The sequence below is a fragment of the Euprymna scolopes genome, chromosome 17, assembly GCF_053919585.1.
Source record: "Euprymna scolopes isolate OS-2025 chromosome 17, ASM5391958v1, whole genome shotgun sequence".
In the NCBI taxonomy this organism is placed as follows: domain Eukaryota; kingdom Metazoa; phylum Mollusca; class Cephalopoda; order Sepiida; family Sepiolidae; genus Euprymna; species Euprymna scolopes.
In genome coordinates this window covers 66,108,143-66,129,022 of record NC_136498.1, presented here as the reverse complement: position 1 = coordinate 66,129,022, position 20,880 = coordinate 66,108,143, and positions in this window count along the sequence as shown.

The following is a 20,880-nucleotide window of genomic DNA, read 5'->3' as shown; positions in this document are numbered from 1 at the left end:
GTTTAAGCTTTATGTATATTTATTTCCTCAAACGAAGCACCATCGATAACATCGGATGGAAATCACATCTGACGAGTTGATGAGAAATAAAATTTTTATAAAAACATAAAATCATAGAATTGTCATCCCAATTTCGAAACGGCTTTAATGAAGAGATCCAAGATGAAATAAACAAAAATTTGTACTATATATATATATATATATATATATATATATATATATATATATATATATATATATATATATATATATATATATAAGGAACGTTGTCTGTGTGTGTGTGTGTGTGTGCGTTCGTTCCTCATGGACTCCAAAGCTGGTGAAAAAACAACAGCAACTATGAAGATGAGGATAAAAATCAGCAAAAAAAAAAAATAAATACACAAATGATAGAGCTTCATCTCAAAAGGATTATAAAATTAATTAAAAATAATATATAATACCATTCAGTACGGATCACCAGTGTAATGTTATGAAAAAAATTTCTGTGGTCGTAATATCTGCTTTTAAAATCTAGGGGGGTAATCCCCAAGTAATGCCTTTTGTTATTTGGGGTTTCTTTGATAAATATTGTGGGCTGGTAAACGATGTTGTTAGTTAGAATATGTTTGGATGAGAAATTAGAACACAAAAAGTTATTAAACTGCAGAAGTAAAATAGCAATTGCATGTATACATAAAATTAACTATTCCTTACGGTAACCTTCCACACAAAAAATAAAAACAAATACTGAATAATAAATACATAAATAACAAAAATAAAAATAATTATTATAATAATAATCTCTAATTTAATACAATAGGACATTTTTATCTCCTGTCTCTTTCGCCAGTATGCGAAGAGCGTTCAATAAGTGTCCATACTTTTTTATACATGCATTTAAAATTATCGTAGCATCTAAAAACTTTAAGTACTTCATTAAATTACATGATTTTTGGAATACATCATCTTCGTTGATGAGCCCTAAATTCTGAAGATGTTGTTAATGGGGAGGTAACGAGGTTTCGAATTCAATCAAATATGGCGACCAGTAGTCATGTAATTCGGTTTTCTTAAATGATAAAAAAAAGAAAAAAACTACTTGATCAAATGATATGATATTTGGAATGTACATTTTTCGTTCTGTTACGAGTATGTACATCATGTAGTCTTTGCTGCACTTTCCTGACTTAAAATTTTCGTCATAAGTGTAATTCTAAATAAGTAGAAGGTGTGCTCGTTGTAAAATCAAAGAAAATTCAACCAAAGCGCAACATTGTTTGAAACATTTTACACCCTGAAATCGAATATTGATAATCTTTACCCTCGAGTGTATAAAAGTATGTTATTGCTATACATCTTATAAGATGACTGATCAATTTTTATGATTAAAGGTTCAAATAAACAGTACATCTTGGGTTGGAATTCATCCTACTAAAGCCTGATTTTCACAGTTGGTGAATTTTTCAAAAATGCAATCTGAACGTGAGAACGATATGCAGTAAGATTATTTTAAACTTGGAAAAATGTCACAGAAATTCATGTATTGCTTCGGGGTGCTTTTGGACAATATTGCATAATCAAGCATTAGTTTTTGAGTGGTAAAAGAAATTCATGGAAGGCAGAGTCTGTGGAGGATGATGAGACGTGTGGGAGTAGTAAGAAAATCAAAACACCAGGGTTGATTGGCCAAATAAAAAAATTCATGGATTGTCAAATACCGTTTTTTGTCTATAGAGACAATAAGTGCACAGTTTGGTGTCCGTGTAAGAACTGTACATACAATTATCCGCGAGAAACTGAGGATGCGCAAGATTTGCGTGAAGTTTGTTCCAAGAGAAGATCAGAAAGAAAGACGACACCATGACAGCAGGTAGATTGTTGATCAGATCAATTCAGATCTAGTGGCTCCTTATACTCTGGTGTCCTTCGATGACAACGGAAATTACTATAAACCAGAGACGAAGAGACAGAATTCTCAGTTTAAGCACGCTAGCTCTCTCAGATCGAAGAAGGACAGGCACGGCAAATCCAACCAGAAATATATGGTAATCCTTTTTGGTGACAACACGGCCATGATCCACGTGCACTAGCTTCCCACTGGACAGACAGTCAACAAGGAATACTATGTTGAGGTTTGAAGGGAGTTCAGGGAGTTCATGAAGAGATTCCGTTTGAAGAGGTTAGCAATCTTTAATCAGATCAATAGCATTTCCACTAGGACAATGAACTTGTCCACAACCCCACCCTTGTCACAAACTATTTAACTAAGATGGGCATCAAGACAGTTTCTCACCCTCCCTATAGCCAATACCTTGGTTCCTATCATTATTTGCTATTCCCTAAGCTCAAGGAAACCTTAGGAGTTGTCGTTATGAGACAATTAACGAAATGAAAGAGGTGTAACTAGGGTCATTGACATGCTCAAACAAGAGGACTTCAATGGGCCTTCCAGAAGTTGTTGGAACAGTACAAATGCGTTGCAGCCGGGGGAGATTACTTCAAAGAGGACGTGAGTTTCCTGTGTGGAAAAGTGCCCTTACCAAAAGTGTCTGGAAACTTATTTAAGGCACCTCATAACATTCTAAGTTAACATGTTCTATGCACAACTTTTACGTTCACCACTTCAGTTACTACGAAAGCTTGTTCATAACCCACAATACATAGATTTTGTCCTTCATAATTATTTTCTTTCTGTTCGTTACACTCTCTTTAGTATGTACATCAACTGAGTGAGTAGCTAAGGCTTTCTATTCTGAGGCAAATTACTCCTCCTCCGTAACCCAAACTCACTGCTTCATTTTAATTTTTAGGTTACGTTTTCGTATGAAGCCAGTTTAGTATTTAAATGTTTATATATTACTTTTTTGTACATAATTCATTATGATTTCAGTTACGGTTACTGAATGCTCCCTTATTTTTTATTATTTATTGGAATAACGGTTACTCCGAATTTACCCCCTCCCCCCGACACTATACAAATGATTTCGTGAGCTCACTTTCAAGAATAGTAGATCGCCCAAAAACGAAGATCTATCCTTTTCCCAATATGGCCGACTTCGCATACTACTAGCATAAACACAAGCCATATTGTCATATTAATTCATTCTTTCTTTCATTTTTTGGATTTCACACAACTTTTATAATAGCTTACACCATGATCCTTGTTAAGACGCGGAATCTATGCGTAAACGAAGATTTTATTCGTGCGTTTCCAAACACAGACAAGTGCTACCTATTCTTTCCCTTTCTATGCTATGTGAACACACGCTTTTCTACAAATATAAATTGATTTTTGCATCTTTTCCGTGTGTTCTTTACATTTATTTTTTAAATTTATTATTTTCAACTCAAACCGCAAAAGTTTATTTTGCATGTTAGAGAATTATTATTTCCGTTACGGATAAGGTGTCCCTGTTTTTTTTAGTTTCGCTAACTTATACAAATAAGATATTGATTACGCATAAATTTACATCTATTCACTATTTCATCGTTTAAATGTTTCCTTTTCTGTTAGTTTTTTTTTTACTAGATGATCCCTACTTCTATAGATGTGGGGATATTAAGTTACAGAAATTTCCTGTTTATTCTGTTGATAAGTGAAAGTACAGAATGTGTTTCTCTTCGGGTACATATTTACTTTTATTTATTTTATTTTATTGCTTTTCATTTTATTTACATTTTTTATTGAGTTCACAGGCACACTCTAAAAAACGACATCTGAAACTGCTTATTGTGAGCGTTTTATAATTCTTTCATTTACAATACATGATCTTTTGCGTCTTTGACTTCGATAAGTTTTATAAAAACACGATTCATTGCAGTGATAATTATACGCAGTTAGTTTTTCATCATTTGTAATTTTATTTGTTCACTTTATTTTGAGGTGGGAGAATTGAATTAGACCAATTTTCCCGGTATCGTATATTTTCTTTTTTTTTTCTTTTTGTCTTGTATGTTTTCTGTGTAAGAATCGCCATTTCTCGATTTCTTCAATGATTTATTCATAATATATATGTATGCATATATATATATATATATATATATATATATATATATATATATGTATATATATATATATATATATATATATATTACAGTTTTACCTGCTTACCTCGTAAAAATACTGTAGACTACATGCCCGCAAAGGGACCTTCTCACAAAGGGTTGTAAACACATGGAATGATCTTCCAGATGCAGTTGTACAAGCACAAAAGTAAGCGCATTAAAAAGCAAACTTCATGCCCATTGGAGATTGCTGCCGAGTTTATATTGTCCATCCTCCTAAATGGAAGTGCAAATTCCTGGGTTTCTGTGCCACGCATGCTACAAGGTTGTCTTTGCAAATTTTTCCCTTGGAACGATGAAGAGGTCCAAAACCTGGACCTAAAACATCTATATGTCAAATTCAAAGTCAGTTAGTTACACATGTTTCGGTTATCGAATCATATCAACGAATCAGTAACTTAATCAGACCTAACATAAAATATATATTTGCTCTGCAATAGTGTTGAGCACTTTCTTCAGGTTTTTACTAATTTCCATTATATATATATATATATATATATATATATATATATGCTTTGAGAAAAATAGAAAAACCGAATAAAATTATTTAAAAAATAAGGACGAAACGTTGATTATTTTAATAATTTCATTCGGTTTTTCTATTTTTCTCAAAACATAACGTCAACCACCGCTGGTATTTTTATTTTTTACACACACACACACAAACACACACACACACACACACACACACACACACACATATATATATATATATATATATATATATATATATATATATATATATATATATATATATATAAAATACCGCATACGCTTTTACTATCAAGAAAACATTTTTCTAAACAAAGTTTGACATTTTTATTTCTTGGATAATGAAAATTTGATGCAGGAAAATATTTTTTACTATTGATTAAAAATTACAATATAATGCTTAATACGAAAAGTCTATTTACCTTTATTAACCACAAATACACATCTCTCTGAATCTCATACATATATATATATATATGTATGTATATATATATATATATATATATATATATATATATATATATATATATATATATACAAAAGTGAACTTGTCTGTGTGTCTATCTGTCTGTGTATCTCTGTGTCTGTCTGTGTGTGTACATTTCCCTACGCGATAACTCTGTCAATTTTTAGTCTACAGACTCGAAATTTGATATACAGGGTACTTAGATTTGGGAAAATCTATGTAATCGGTTTTCGGACAGAAATTGGGCGATTAAGGTTTGACCTTTGAGAACTCTACCAAACTCATCCGATAATTTTGGGTCTAAACACTTGAAATTTTAGATATAGGTCCCTTGGACATGGATCTAACTTAACTTAAGTTGAGCCCAAAACAATAAATGTGAAGGGGTCATAATTGGGGTCAAAGTTAAAAAATTTGACCACATTTTTTTTTTTTTTGCTCAACATACACCTCCAAATACCCAGGCAACGCCGGTCACCCATGCTAGTATATCTATAAAAGTGAACGAGTCTGTATATCTCTCTGTCTGTATCTGTGTGTGTGCCTGTCTGTGTGTCTGTTTATGTGTGTACATTTCCCTACGCAATAACTCTGTCAATTTGAAGTCTATAGACTCGAAATTTGATATACAGGGTACTGAGATTTGGGAAACTCGAGGTGATCGGTTTTCGCCCAGAAATTTGACGATTAAGGGGTCAACGTTCAACGACGACATTTGAGAACTCTATCAAACTCCTTCGACAATTTTGCGTCTAAACATTCAAAATTTTAGATATAGGTTACTTGGACAGGAATCTAACTTTATAACTTGATTTGAGCCCCAAACCAATAAATGTGAAGGTTTTATAATCGAGGTCAAAGTTTAAAAAAAATTGACCCCTTTTTTTTTTTTTTTTTGCTCAACATACAACCTCCAAATACCCGGTTTTTTTTTGGGGGGGGGGGGTTGCCGACAATTTGGCAGCCATGGGGTAAAAGTTCAAAACATTTGATCTTCGCGTTCTCTAGCAAGCCATTGAACCAATTTTGGATTTAAACATTTGAAATTTTACATAAATTGTATTCAGACATGCAGCAAGCTTTTTAAACATGTTTTGAGCGACAATGTGGCTACAAAGAGGTAAAAATTGAAAGAGTTGTCCTTTGCAGACTCTTCCAAACTCCTCCGTCAAGTTTTGGTCTACACACTTGAAATTTTTGATGTGGGTTACCGGAACATGAGTCAAACTTTTTAATATATATATATATATATATATATATATATATATATATATATATATATATATATATATATACATAAAATTATGAACAGTACATAGGGTCCGATCAAAGCCGGGCTAAACTGCTTGTATATATATATATATATATATATATATATATATATATATATATGATTATGATTAGTTTTTTTGGAAAAAGAATTCCAGCAGAGTGATTAATTTAAAGGAAAATCCAAATTGTAAGAGCGTATTTATATTTTGTGTACAGAAAGTTGTTAGTTGAGACAGATCATTGGTACCGTCGGTTTCAAGCCCGATAATAAGGCCCGTTTTAGGTATCCTTATCAAGCTCTCTTCAGCCATTGGCTGAATGATCTGTCTCAACTAACAATGATCTGTCCCAACTAACAACTTTCGGTACACAAAATATATATATACATATGTATATATATATATATATATATATATATATATATATATATATGTATATATTTCACATATCTATATAAAATTTAGATAACAATAAGTTTCGTTTTCTATAGTACTCTGTAAATAGAGCTTTTAAACAATTCATAAGTTTCATCCACGATATAGTCTACCTTTATAGTGATCCAATTTCTTGTGGGTTTGTTTCCATACTACTAAAAATTGATGATGCTAATATTCCAACAATCCAGCATTGCAAGATTGCTATTGCTATAAATAATTACTGTACTCACAGAACCTTGCAAAAAAGTTAACCCAGATACCTGAAAACTGCACATCTTTTATGAGCAATTCCAGCAGCTAAAAATCACATGATGCATGTCAGCTTAAGAAAATTCCAGGTGAGGAGCAAACTAGATTCTCGTCCCGATGATGACCGTGCTAAATAGTCACATATATAATTTGTAAATTCATTACAATAACCCTGTCTGCAACCACATACACTGGGTGCTTATTATGTTACTCTGGAATCTTGATTTCCCATGACTATGCAATGCAATAGGAATAAAAGTATTATGGGCATCATTACATAAATCCGGATATTAAAATCAAAGATGGCGTAAATATTATAAAACATAATTGCAACTACTCTTCCGATTTTTTCGGATTTATGTAATGATGCCCATATTTCTTCTTTTTACGTTGATGAGGCCCTATTCTTCTGATTAGTCTCAAGTAGGAAAAGATTTTTAAAAAATTTACATAATAATCATATGAATAGTTCGGCGCTACGAAACAGGTGCTGCCAGGAATTGAGAATTTTAACATGCTGAAAAAAATAAACGATAAGATGGAATTCGATATATAGACTGTCATTTATTTATACACAAAGACACACACGCGCGCACACGCGCGCACACGCGCGCACACACATATATATGAATATATGTATATATATATATATATATATGTATACATATAATTATAAAACTCAGATCAGTTTGCTTGCTTGGGGGTTTAATCTGTTTATCCGGTTTCTGACTTCCAGTTTCAAAAAATTCATCTGCTTACCTATTTCATGGCCGCCCCGTTTTAAGTCAGATATTAAAAGACACTACTGCTATTTAACACTATTTTTTTTTGTTTTAACTTTTCTTAACGTCTTTTCCTTAAAAATAAATGTAATTAAACACGCTAGAGTTAAAAAATAAACTGGCTAAATATAAATACAAAATATATAACTATAATCATATTTATAACTGTTGTGGTGGTACACATTCATTTGCATATGTGGATAGTAATTATACATAAATAGGAAGACTCAGTTAGTCTGAGTGTGTGTTCACCAGAAGCCACCGAAGGCCGCCGAGAGCAGATATGTTTCTCCAGCAAAGACTCTCTTATTTGACACTATTATGTAAATATCCTGTACATATACTTTTTCCTAATACACTTCTTATTTGATCTACCTTTGTTGTTGAGTCGTCATTTGTATTGTTTGCTATGTTACTTGTTTCAACCTGCAAACTTAACAATAACCATATCTACTGCTTTTAGAAGCACTCCTGTGGATTCTGACGATTTTATTTTACGCCTTACTTAAAAATACTTTCTCTTCAAGGAGGGGAGAGGTAGAAACTTGGTTTTCGTAGAACTTTTAGTGGGGGCCTCCTTAATTTTAATTAGCGCTTACAGTAGTGCTCTGGAAGCTTCCTGAGTTTATTTATTTACTCATCACTTAGAAAATGTTTTCTCAAGACAATAAAAGATAATATAATCTAAAAATCGCTTTTTAGTTTGAACATTTTTCACTTTACCTTGTAAGGGTCAACGGGTAAACTAGTAATTGAAATTGATCGTACCATATAAAAGAGCGGGGAAACACAGTGAGTGAGGAAAAGAGCGATAAACACAAACGCAGTAAGACATGTGTAACTTATGGGGTTAATTATAAATTATAGCTTATTAGAACAATTTAAAATGCATTTTATTAAACATAACTCAATCCCCAAAGTAAGGAATATTTTAGTATATAGTTTATGCAAGCTTGTGGAACTCTTTTACCTCTGACTGTTTCTTTCCTACCAATAACCTTAGCCTCTTAAACACTAAGATCAAATAGGGGGTTTCCCGTGGTTTCGATAATCATCTTTTTTCCTGTTTGCTCCCTACAGAAATTGGCTTTACACCTAGGGCGATTTCCATAAAATAAATATATTGTACTTTGAAAAGATAGCAATTTTCTAATCTTTCCATTTTATAACTCTAATTTAAAATAGTTCCATCTGTAGGATGTTGTTGTAGCAGTAGCAATAATAATAATAATAATAATAATAATAATAATAATAATAATAATAATAATAATAGTAGTAGTAGTAGTAGTTAAAATCAGACTAAACGTACCGAACAAGAGTCGTACTCATCTTGTACGGAAGAGTCAATGAAATCAGGGTTAAATTACGCTTCGGGCTACCTACACACAGGATTTATTTATATATCGTTTTGTTCGGGTGGGAAGGTCTCCAGTAATGTCCACTCGCCTTCTTACTCAATAAATCGGAAGAATGAACTTATCTGAATCCAAACAAGTCAGAAATACACGTCAGAAAGTATCAACACTGATATCCTGCCAAAAGGAGACCGACATGGTAGGGGGTTAATTCTAACCAGACGAAGTTTACGCGTATTGGAATCCAAATCAAACCTGCGAAATTAGACAAGTTGTTAGGAGAAAATGAAACCCTAACCTGCCTATAATTAAGAGCATTTCTACTACGTTGTACAAAGCAGCATGCACGTAGTTATTTACATGCCCAAACTTATTTACATGTTAATATTTAGAAAGTAAGTTTGCTATGAAGATGAAAGTAGTCACTTTGTTTCCGTTATAAAAATAATATTTATCAGTGACTTATGTCTCTTCATAGCATAAACCTTACATGAATGGAACATATCATCATCCAACGTTCCAGAAAGTACCTATTTATTATGCCTCCCGACGGGACAGAGTTAGACACCAGGGTCGTTTTTTAACGTGGAGAAAAGGTACAAAAATAAAAATTGTCTCAGTCGTGAAGGATTTCTCCTCCACCGAAAGAGAACAAGAAAATGAAGTGCAGCATCTGAAGAAAAGATAGTACACTTTGTTCTTGACCAAAAGGCCAAGAATCTATGTACTGTTACAAGTTATAATACGTTCCAGAAAGTATCTCATTCTTGACGCAGTTCTCTATCTACACAAAATCCAAATTGCATCCTAAAATAGAGTACTGTTGCCACATCTGGAGCGAAGATGCTAATAGTCGTCTTTCCTCTTTTGACAGAGCACAAAACTCTCTTCGAAATCTGCTTTCGCCTCTTTAACTCCTGTTTAACACATAAAAGACGTTGCGAGTCTATCTCTGCTGTGTGTTTCCATAACCTTTTACATTGTAGTATTGATAACCTTAGCTCGGAAGAGTTTAAAATCTATCCTTAAAAAAAGTTTTGTTTAAAAAGATTAAATGGTCCTAAATTTTTGATCAGCAGTATATATATATATATATATATATATATATATATATATATATATATATATATATATATATATATATATATATATATATATATATATAAGTTCCTTGGCTTGGGAGAGATGCTAGTCTAGCGGCACTGATGAGTTGTGATACAACGAAACAGGACTGTATGTCGATGACTACAAATATATTTTAAGCCCCCCCCCCTCTTTGGGTAGAGCACTTTCGTAAATAATCTCATCCGCTACTTAATTTGCAGAAAATTCGAAGCTCGTTGTTTGTTTGTTTACGAACAGACGATTTGAGCACTATAAAAGTGGTGGCGGGTGTCTAGTTAAACGTTGCGAGTCTATCTCTGCTTTTTGTTTCCATAACCTTTTACATTGTAATATTGGTAATCTTTACTCGGAAGAGGTTAAAATCTATCCTTAAAATAATTTTTTTAAAAAGATTTTTAAGTAGTCCTAAAGTTTTGATCAGTATATATATATATATATATATATATATATATATATATATATATATATATATATATATATATATATGCACACACTTATATACATATATATAAATATATATAAATATATCTATATATATAAATATATATATATGTATATATATATACATACATTTCTATTAACATGGCAACAGAAGAAAAGTATAATATTTTAGCAGCCAAGTACTGATTTCTTTATACATAGGAGTCATTGACGTAATCAAAAAAAAAGTTGCCACGTCACGACAACCAACTTCTAATTAATGCGTTGCAAACAATTGCAAGCATGGAACCATAAACCCAAAGTCAGAGAAAGAAAGTACAAATAATTGAGGGATGGGGGGGGAAGAGCTGAATGTTATGAAATAGATTTAAATATAATTTCAAGTACATGGACTAATTAATTTAATTTATAAATTCATTAATTGATATGTCTTTAAAAAGTAACTTTCCCCAAAACTTTATAATTAAAATGTAGAATTCTTCATTAAAGTTCATCAATCATAATGAGTTTTAGAAAACAGTTGCTAGGTGTTAAGGATAATTATGGAAAGAAGCCTCCGTTCAGTCTCGAAAAAAATTGATACCTCCTGTAAGTGTAGTTGGGCGTGTAATTATGAGGCAAGAGTTGCGCAATCATTAACCGCGCTTATCATGTTCGACACTGCTTGAGTCCAGTGGCAAGGAGAGGTTGAAAACGACTGGAAACAATGGCGAGAAAAGCGGTGAATACATACAGCACTTACAATTCCCAAATGGTCACCCATTTTAATATTGATCGGGCTCAATGTTGCTTAACTTCGGTGATCTTACGGGAACCGGTGTGTCAACGTGATTTTATAGTATATAAGGAGAAATTATATGGGTTTAATTTAGTTTCATGCAAATTTCACAAAGAAATGCTGAAAAACGTTCGATTTTTATGTAATTTGAACTTAATGCATTATACATCAATTAATGAATATTCTTAAAATTTCAGATTCCGTACAGTGTTTTTATGAGTTTAAGATATTTCATGGGAATAATCTCTAATTTGCAAATTCAAATATATCACAATTGCATTGAATACATTTAAAAAAAAAAGTTGGTTTGAAATTTAATTTAATTTAATTGATTTTTAACAATATTTGATTAAAAATTAAAGTTTAATGTCATCCTATTTTGATTTTAATCTTCGCCAACGGATTATACTGTTCTGTTCGAGAAATTAATTTTGTAATTATTTGAACTTGTTTACTTTTTTCTTAATCTATATTATTATTGGTTTGCCAAATCAGAAATTATACATTTAGTTGTACACAAAGTTCATTCAAAAAGCTACCGACCGCTATACTACCTCACCTCATTTGATGCTCAACTTCCCCATATTTAATTTGTGGAATTATATTTAGTTTGATTTGAACATATGGTCTGAAACTAGGAGAACAGAAGAAGACTCTTAAAAAATTTTCATAAACATGATGAGCAAGAAACGATGTTTTCCGTTGATTTCGCGGGGTTTCTATTCTTATACTAGATATTCTAAATGTTACGCGAGTTTACTATAACTTGAAAGCGAAAATGAGGGTGTGGATACAATTGTGAATTGTTTAATATTTCTACTCGGTTACGGCTGTCAGAACGAGAGCGTGTTACCACTGTGACTTAAATGAAGGATTCGTTCAAAGTTTCGTGTAGATTTCCAACTTCAGCAGAAAGCTTCCAGAGTTTGACACGTTACAGCAGAAAGAACATAAAAGATTACATCGTCTGAAACGTTGGAAAATGAAGTTGAGTAAAGTTGTCGGAATAATCCAAATAATACATTTTATGGAAATCGCTCGAGACAAGGCATGAAGCCACTTGATGTAAGGAGAGAAGAAGAACGAACGCTGGATACTGTAAAAACAGAAGATGCCTATTGACCTTAGTGTTGAAAAGACCAAGGCTGTAGGTGGAAGGAAAACAGTGAGCAGGAAAAGAGTTCCACAACTTTGCAGTCCTTTTGGAAAGAAACTACTGGGAGATGCCCTATAATGAGGTAGTAAAAAGGCGAATTGATGAAGACTTTTAGACCAACAAGTAAAACGAGCTGGAACAAAGGAAGCAGAGAATAGATTAGGCAAATCTGAGGAACACATGCCATTACAATATTTATGGAAAAGACTGAGACTAACAACATCACGTCTGTGAGAGAACGGCTGCAGTGAAGCAGGTGTGGAGCCAATCAAATTACAGATATATTACTGCAATTTATTAAGAACTTTAAGATGGGACACAGATTCATCAGCTCAAATATGACAATAATAATCCATACCTGGTTTGATAGTAAATTTGTAAAGATAGATAATAGTTTCAGGTATGAGCATATTTTGAGAGCGATAGAGAGAATCGATTTTATGAGAAGCAGAAGCGCAATGGATTTAATATATGACCCCCCCCAAAAAAAAAACATTTGATGAAAAAGAAAAGCAACAAGTTTTAGAGTCGATTTCTCATCGAGAGCAGAATCATCCATAAGAATCCCAGGAAGAAAAGCGGCACGCCTGCTATTGAATTACAATAGTTGAGCCTTGACGAGATTAAACGAAACAAATCATTTCTTACACGAATCCATTATTGAACCCAACCAATTTCTAGATTAATTTTCCAAATCAAAATCTCTAATATTATATAAAAGTCACTTTGTGTGTGTGTGTAAATGAGTTCTTCATATGTTCCGAAACGGCCGAGCCTATCTTTTGCAAATTTCACACAATGCTATTTTATATTTCTGGCAGTGTTCTTTGATATGTTTTGTACAGAAATTCATCCAATAAGTATCGAAAACCGAAAAAAAAAATCCAGTCTTTCTTCTTTTATACATAAAATATTTTTACAGGGGAATATTTTACGTTACACCGGTGTAACCTTGGACGGTAAAATATTCCCCTGTTAAAATTCTTCTTTTTTTTAATCTATAAGAGAAGAAAGACTATTTTTAAGATCGTCAAGTTCAAATATCAGCGGACGTGATATAGTATGATGAACGACATTATCATTATTATTTTTTTTCTTGCAAATTAGTTCATCATGCAAATTATTCCTCGTAATGTATAATAATCAACATAGGACTGATTCTATAATAATACATAAGCAATCTGCATGGATTAAAATATCATTATTAAGCGCATTGTATGACCGGGCAACGCCGGGGATTCAGTTATATACAAATAAATAAAAACAGTAAACTTATTCCATTTCTTATTAAAGTAAAATGGGGAAAATTTCGAGGAAATCTTAAAGCGCCCTTTCAGAGAGAACAACACGACTAAATTGCAACTTAAGTAGTATTTCTCACAAAAAGAACCCGTGGTGTTGTGGATAAGGTACTTGGTAAAATTCAGTTGTAAGTTACACTCTTCAGGAGGTTGAAGCTTAATTCCTCTATTGGACGACACTCACAATACAATTTCGAATTAGAACTTCTACCCAGTCATGACTGGCGGAACGTGGATTAAATTCTGGGAAGATTCCCGAGTTCGACAGAAAGATTCCGGAATTCGACAACGATACACCTGAAGAAGGTAGGACCGAAACGTTGTGAGAATAGTGCCCAAGATGACTACAGTAGTCTTAATCCCCTCCCTCCGAAAAATAATAAAATCATCAACGCAGAACAATAATACTCATATTGTGTACTCTTATCTCCAATACTCTTTTCAGACCAGTTATACAATTTCACTGAGTTATTTGGCGTAGTTGAATAAACAATCCGACATCGGCTCATATATCAGTAAGTGATGCTTTTAAAATGTCTTTCGGTACATATGATTCGCACATGTGCCGTTCCGAATTTCGAAGTAACGTCTAACTGCTAACTTATTGCCCTAAATGAATTCGCCTAGGCTACTTGTTTCTCTTTTTTCACATTTCATGTCATGAAAAGCCGGAACGTATTCTAAAGTAATATTTTAAACGATATGTATCCAATTTATTGAACACACTTTGATGTTTTACCAGAGCTTTTTTTTTTACAAAGGAGACACCACTTACCAAGGCCCAGATGCCACTCAAGGATAAGGGCTAATAAGTGTACGGTAATCAATGGCTGTTGATCTTTTGTTAACTCATGGTGAATAAAATTCGTACATGGAGAAACCGTTCTGGATATGACCTTAAACTATATTCAATGGTGAGGCCCCAGCTTGCGGGCTTTGGGGTGTGTGGCGCCACCCTTTAATTGCCTTTGCTCCCAGGTCCACTTTGACGTGGAGTGGTAGACCTGTAAGAGTCCCAACTATTGGTTAAATAGAAACTGACTTGAAAAGAATATGTATGTATATATATATATATATATATATATATATATATATATATATATATATATATATATATATATATTCTATTTAAAAATTTTCTTCAGAATCACTGGATTCGGCATTAAATAACCTGAAAAGGGTTGATATGCCGTAAAACAAAAACAACCAACAGCATGGAGACACAAAGAGACTTGTTGGTAGTTTTAAAGGCTGCTTTGGCGAGAGCGATTCGTTCAGTGAAGAGAGACCAAAAATTTATTCCTTATAAGTATAAATTAATTTCTTCGTACTTCTTTTCTTTTTTTTTACAAAGGAATCACCACTTATTAAGGCCTGGAGGGCATTCAAGGATAAAGGTTAATGAGCATCGGTAGTTGATATGACAATGTTGTAGTAATCGTTAGTAGTGGAAATTTTGTAAATTGGATTGCTTAAATTACTTTAATAGACGGCACATCAAGAATTTCTTTACGTCGGACTTGAAGACGATCACCTTGTAGTCAGCTGGAAAGCAGGCAAACGAAACAGAGTTCTACAGTAATGTGCCGAAAAGTAATATATATATATATATATATATATATATATATATATATATACGCCTTTTTTAATGGAAATCGCCCGAGACAGGGCATGAAGCCACTTGATGTAAGAAGCGAACGAGAATGAATGATAATTATTGCAAAGATTGGAGATGTTTATTGACCTTAGTCATGAAAAGCCCAAGGCTGTAGATATAAAGAAAACAATGAGCAGGAAGAGAGTTCCACAACCTTGCCGCCCTTGGAAAGAAGCTACTAGAATCGGAAGCTGTATTACAATAAGGTAGTAAAACAGCGAATTGATGGAGACCACTAAATCGCTGAGCCAAACGAGCTAAGAAGGAAGCCGGGAATAGAGACAATTCGGAGGCCCACGTGCTATTATAGTATTTGTAGAAAAAAACTGAGACTAGCAACATCAGATCTGTGAGAGGTTAGATTGAAGAAAAGGGTGGGGCAAATCAAATAACAGATACGTTTCTACATTTTATTAAAACCACTCAAATGGGACACAAAGTCACAAGCTAAATATGACAACAGTACTCCATACATGGCGTAAAAGTAGATTTGTAGAGTTCGAGAATAACTTGAAGTCTAACAAAGTGTTTAGAGCGATAGAGAGAACTGATTTTTACAAGAATCGGGAAGAGCGATGGGTTTAATTAATGATTGGACGATTCCAACATTTCTCTCAATTCCGATACAATTACCGATTCCGTACTAAATTTCCGATTTAATTACTGATTCCGATTCCAATTCTTTCTAAATCTGTAAATATTTAACTAGAAAATTGTTATTTTTCCTCGATTGCCGTAAAAACAAACGTCAAATGTGCATTTATTTTCTGAAATGTAAAAATACACTTGTGCGGAATAATCTAGAAATTTTAGTTTTACTGGTTGTTTAAATACCAACAAATATTTATTATTCTATTATTACTACCAGCGGCGGAAGATTTTGTTTTAAAATAAATCAAATAAAAAAAAAAAATTAATAATAAAGAAATCATTTTTCTTTAAATAGACACAAATTTACCGATTGTGATAACGATTCCGATATACCAAAAATTCCGATTTTTTAAATTCCTGATTCCGATTTTGAGCAATCGTAACAAGACTAGATTTAATATATGAACCCATTGAAGCTTTAATGAGAAACAGAGATCAAGAAGACGAGTTCGAAATAATAACGTGTTTTTTTTGTTTTTTTTTTTGTTTTTTCGTTTTAGTGTGAAAATTATCAGGCGGGGCTGATGTTACTGTAAATCCTGAATTAAAAAAAATGGGATTTGAAAAAGAAAAAAAAAAAAATCACACCGAGAAGATTTGCTGATAGTGTCAGAAAAAAAACAGTTATAAGATAAAGGTTATTCTGATAATAGCGAAAGTGTTTGAAATGTTTGAAGAGGATGCGTTTAATATGGACGCTGAAACCGGATTTTCAGTTTTGAATCTCGTTATGAAAAGTTTTACAGGGTGACCCCCCAAAAAACGGCCCCCAACTCTAATTAGGCCCCCGTTTCTTAGTGTTTTGTCCGAATAAAATGAAACTTTGATCATAACTAGTTTATTATATTCAAAACATCACATCAAAACACTAGGGTCTTTAGCCTTTTTTTTCTCCGTTCTACAGCATATAATCTCTAGGGTGCCCGGAAAACTCGTCCCGGGAAAACTCGTCTCCGGAAAACTCGATCCCAGAAAACTCGTCCCCTTTCACTAGGTAGGAAAACTGGTCTCTTATTGAATAAATATCGATTGAAAACACATTTTATGATCGTTCTTTAAGGAGATATTGTTTTTTAAAATAGACTATAGCCCCCCCCCCATAATATTTAAAAAAAAAAAATTTTTTACTTGTTTAATGTTTTTTTTTTTTTTTTTTTTGTTAAATAAAATCGATTTTCTAAGTGTCCGTTTTCTACCTAACTGGCTAAGTTCTTAGTGGTTTCACTTATTTTAAAGCGTTTATTATGTTCATACAAAGTTAATTACAATTTTTTTTTGTTCTTATTTTAACGATGTTTTTTGGAGTCATAAAGACAATAATAAAAAAAAACAAAACAAAAAAACTAAAAAACAGGGAGCGATTCGATTCTTCGTTACTTTTTTGTTTTTATTTTTTAATTATGATAGTTTTTTTGTTATGTTTTTGTTATATCTCATACCAAATGCACTCATGCGTTATTTAAAATTATAAGTTTATCAATTATCAACATTTATTGTCGTCCTGTCAAATTTTGCAAAAATTAACTAATAAATTAAAAGCGAAATATTTTTTTGGCGCGAGAGATGCCATGTGCTAACAATCTCTCGTTAACTAATTTTTAATTTTTTTTAATTTTTTACTTCAAAATTCTAAAATCAATCATTAAGAGAAAAAGTAATCACTAAATAAATTTATTAATCAATTTTATTGAAAACTCCGTTATCGTTTATCAAGAATCTTTTTAATTTCATTTTTTGTTGGTTGTTTTTCGGAGGGAGATATAGTTTTTACCCCCCCCCTATCTCTAAATTATATTTTAAAAAATATTAAAATTTATTATTTTCTTTTTAAAACCAAATCTCCCTCAGTAATTTCTTTAATTTTCTATTTTTTTAGCGATTATCAAGACCCCTAAGATGTGATATATCGGACATTATTTCTCGTTCTCCCGTAACACTCGACATGTTTTTGTTTGTTTTCTGTGTGTGTTTTTTTTCTTTAACGAATAAACGATTCCAAATAAATTAAACAACAAACAACAGCGAGGTAGAAAAATCGATTTTACCCTTTTATAAACAACAGTAAATAAGTAAATTATTTTTATATTAATATAAAAAAAAGATGCGGTCTCGTTTATGAACACATTAAACGATTTAAAATAAGTGAAACCACTAAGAACTTAGCCAGTTAGGTAGAAAACGGACACTTAGAAAATCGATTTTATTTAACAAAACAAAAAACATTAAACAAGTAAAAATATTTTTTAAAATTATTATGGAGGGGGGGGGCTATAGTCTATTTAAAAAAAACAATATCTCCTTCAAGAACGATCATAAAATGTGTTTTCAATCGATATTTAGTCAAGAAGGGACCAGTTTTCCTACCTAGCGAAAGGGGACGAGTTTTCCGGGGTCGAGTTTTCCGGAGACGAGTTTTCCGGAGACGAGTTTTCCGGAGACGAGTTTTCCCGGGAGGAGTTTTCCCGGGACGAGTTTTCCTAAATTCATATTCTAGATGGCCTCCATTTAGCTTTTTTTTTGGGGGGGGGGCACCCTGTATTCAACTAAAACAGCAACACGTCGAATTTTCAAAGAAAAACATAACAGTTTTATTACACCGCACCAAATCTAACCATTCCCGCCATTTAATTAAACGAACATGAAACGATATAAAATATCATTACAGTTTACACTCGTACAATACAAGATCTTTGATAGAGTCAAAGAATGATTTATAACCTAAATTTTAACTGAAGGGAGGGGGAGGGAATCACAGCCAATCTCGCATTTCGGGTGGGAAGAGGGGGATTTTGTAAATAAAAAAAATAATATAAAAAATAAAACCACATACAAAAATACATTCGTAAAAGTAAAAGAAATTTAATCAGGTTCGCAAGTTCATTTAATTCGGCAATTACGTCCATAATTGGAAATAAAATTCTTCGAATTAGTCAATAAATATTTCCCTAAATAAAACGGCTACTATACAAGTTGCGATAAGAATAAACTAAAACCAAGTGCTGTATTACAAGTGTGACATGTCTGAAAGACATCCGGTGCGTTATTCGTTTTGCTTTTTGTTTTATATAATACGAGCAGAGACCCGACGTTACCCGGGATTGGATGGGGATCAATGACTTCCATATTTCCATGTCATCGAAATCGGCGAAACACCCATTTTTTCAAGCAAATCGATTGATTGCCTGCTATAGTTGGGGAGGAAGCTTCACTTGCCCCTCCCTCCGCTGTAACTGAGTTCACAATCCATTGTAGTCTATATTGCACTGTAGAGAACCTACTGTTGATTTGATGAAATTATTTTTATGCACAATGGCTTGAATTAAATTTTAAAATGCAAAAATCAAGTATCGTGTTTCAATTGAGCTCTAAAAAGAAACATTCACTTCGAAAGAGCCCCTGACATATAAAAGAACCTACTGTTAATTTTATATGCCTGGCCTTTCAGCTTGTGATAATGGCTTGAATTAAAGTTCAAAATGCAAAAGCCATGTATTAAGTTTCAATTTAGGCTCTAAATAGAAATATTCATCTTGAACTTGCCCCTCTAATAAAAAAAAAAAACAACTTACTGTTGAATTTATACACCGCGTCTTGTGTGGTAATAAAGCTTCTCAAACACACTTGTGATGTTAGGCTATATTCGGAATAAACTTGAGTAAAAATCGTCTGTTCCTTCATGTATCGGATTTTTTAAATTATTTATTATTGATACTTATCGAAGACATTCTGAAACGAAATCTAATGAGGAGCACTGCCAGATGCATAAAGTGCATTTCTGTGTAATTTCGTAATAATCGGCCCAGTCCTTTCGGAGTCTATAGGGAGCAAACTCACGCACACAGACAAACATACACACAAATTTTATTTTATATAATCGTAGATATTTGAATGATTCGTACTACTATTCTTATGCTATATATTAGAACTCCCCGTTGGTAGGTGGTAATGATGCTAACTTGTAAGAATTTCAAGAGTGTTTCATTAAGTGCATGTCAGGATGACCTGCAACGAACAGAAATGGACCCAGTGCACCTAGCGAGAGAGGCGATAAGAGTTCAGAGGTCAGCTCTTTATACAAAACACGCTAGGAAGTAGGTGTCCTTTTGTTAGAGGAAAAATGCTTCACGTATCGACATAGAGTTTTTGGTACTCTTGCATAATTTGACCCGAATTCTCGGGAATTCCCGTCAAGCATTGATCAAACGAGACCGGCAATCATCGATCGAGCGTTGTTCAAGCGTAGAAATGCTAAATTGACTATTATTTTTTATTTCCATCACCGACAAGGAGGGTTTTTGGTGACCGTACCAAATACAAACGCCAAAACCCTCCTTCCAATAATAAACAAATATATTCTGCCGGGAATTACAGTCGTATCCCATTGTTGGAAGGGCCTATACAAAGTAGGAGGAGAAGGATTACACCAACCACCTGACAGTGAATCATAAGTATGCATTTTGTAAACCCTGCGACGAAGACAACAGCGAACCACATCGTGCGGATGTGGGGAGGAAGCCAAACAGCGAAACAAGCAAGAATGCGGGACCAGCCGGGAATTTATGTGGAGACAAAAATTCGGAAATGATCCTTTTGTTTGACGTTCGCCTTATACGCAGAAATATATGGTAGTTATTTTTTTTTTTAAGTTTAGTAGACTTTCCTTGCGTAATG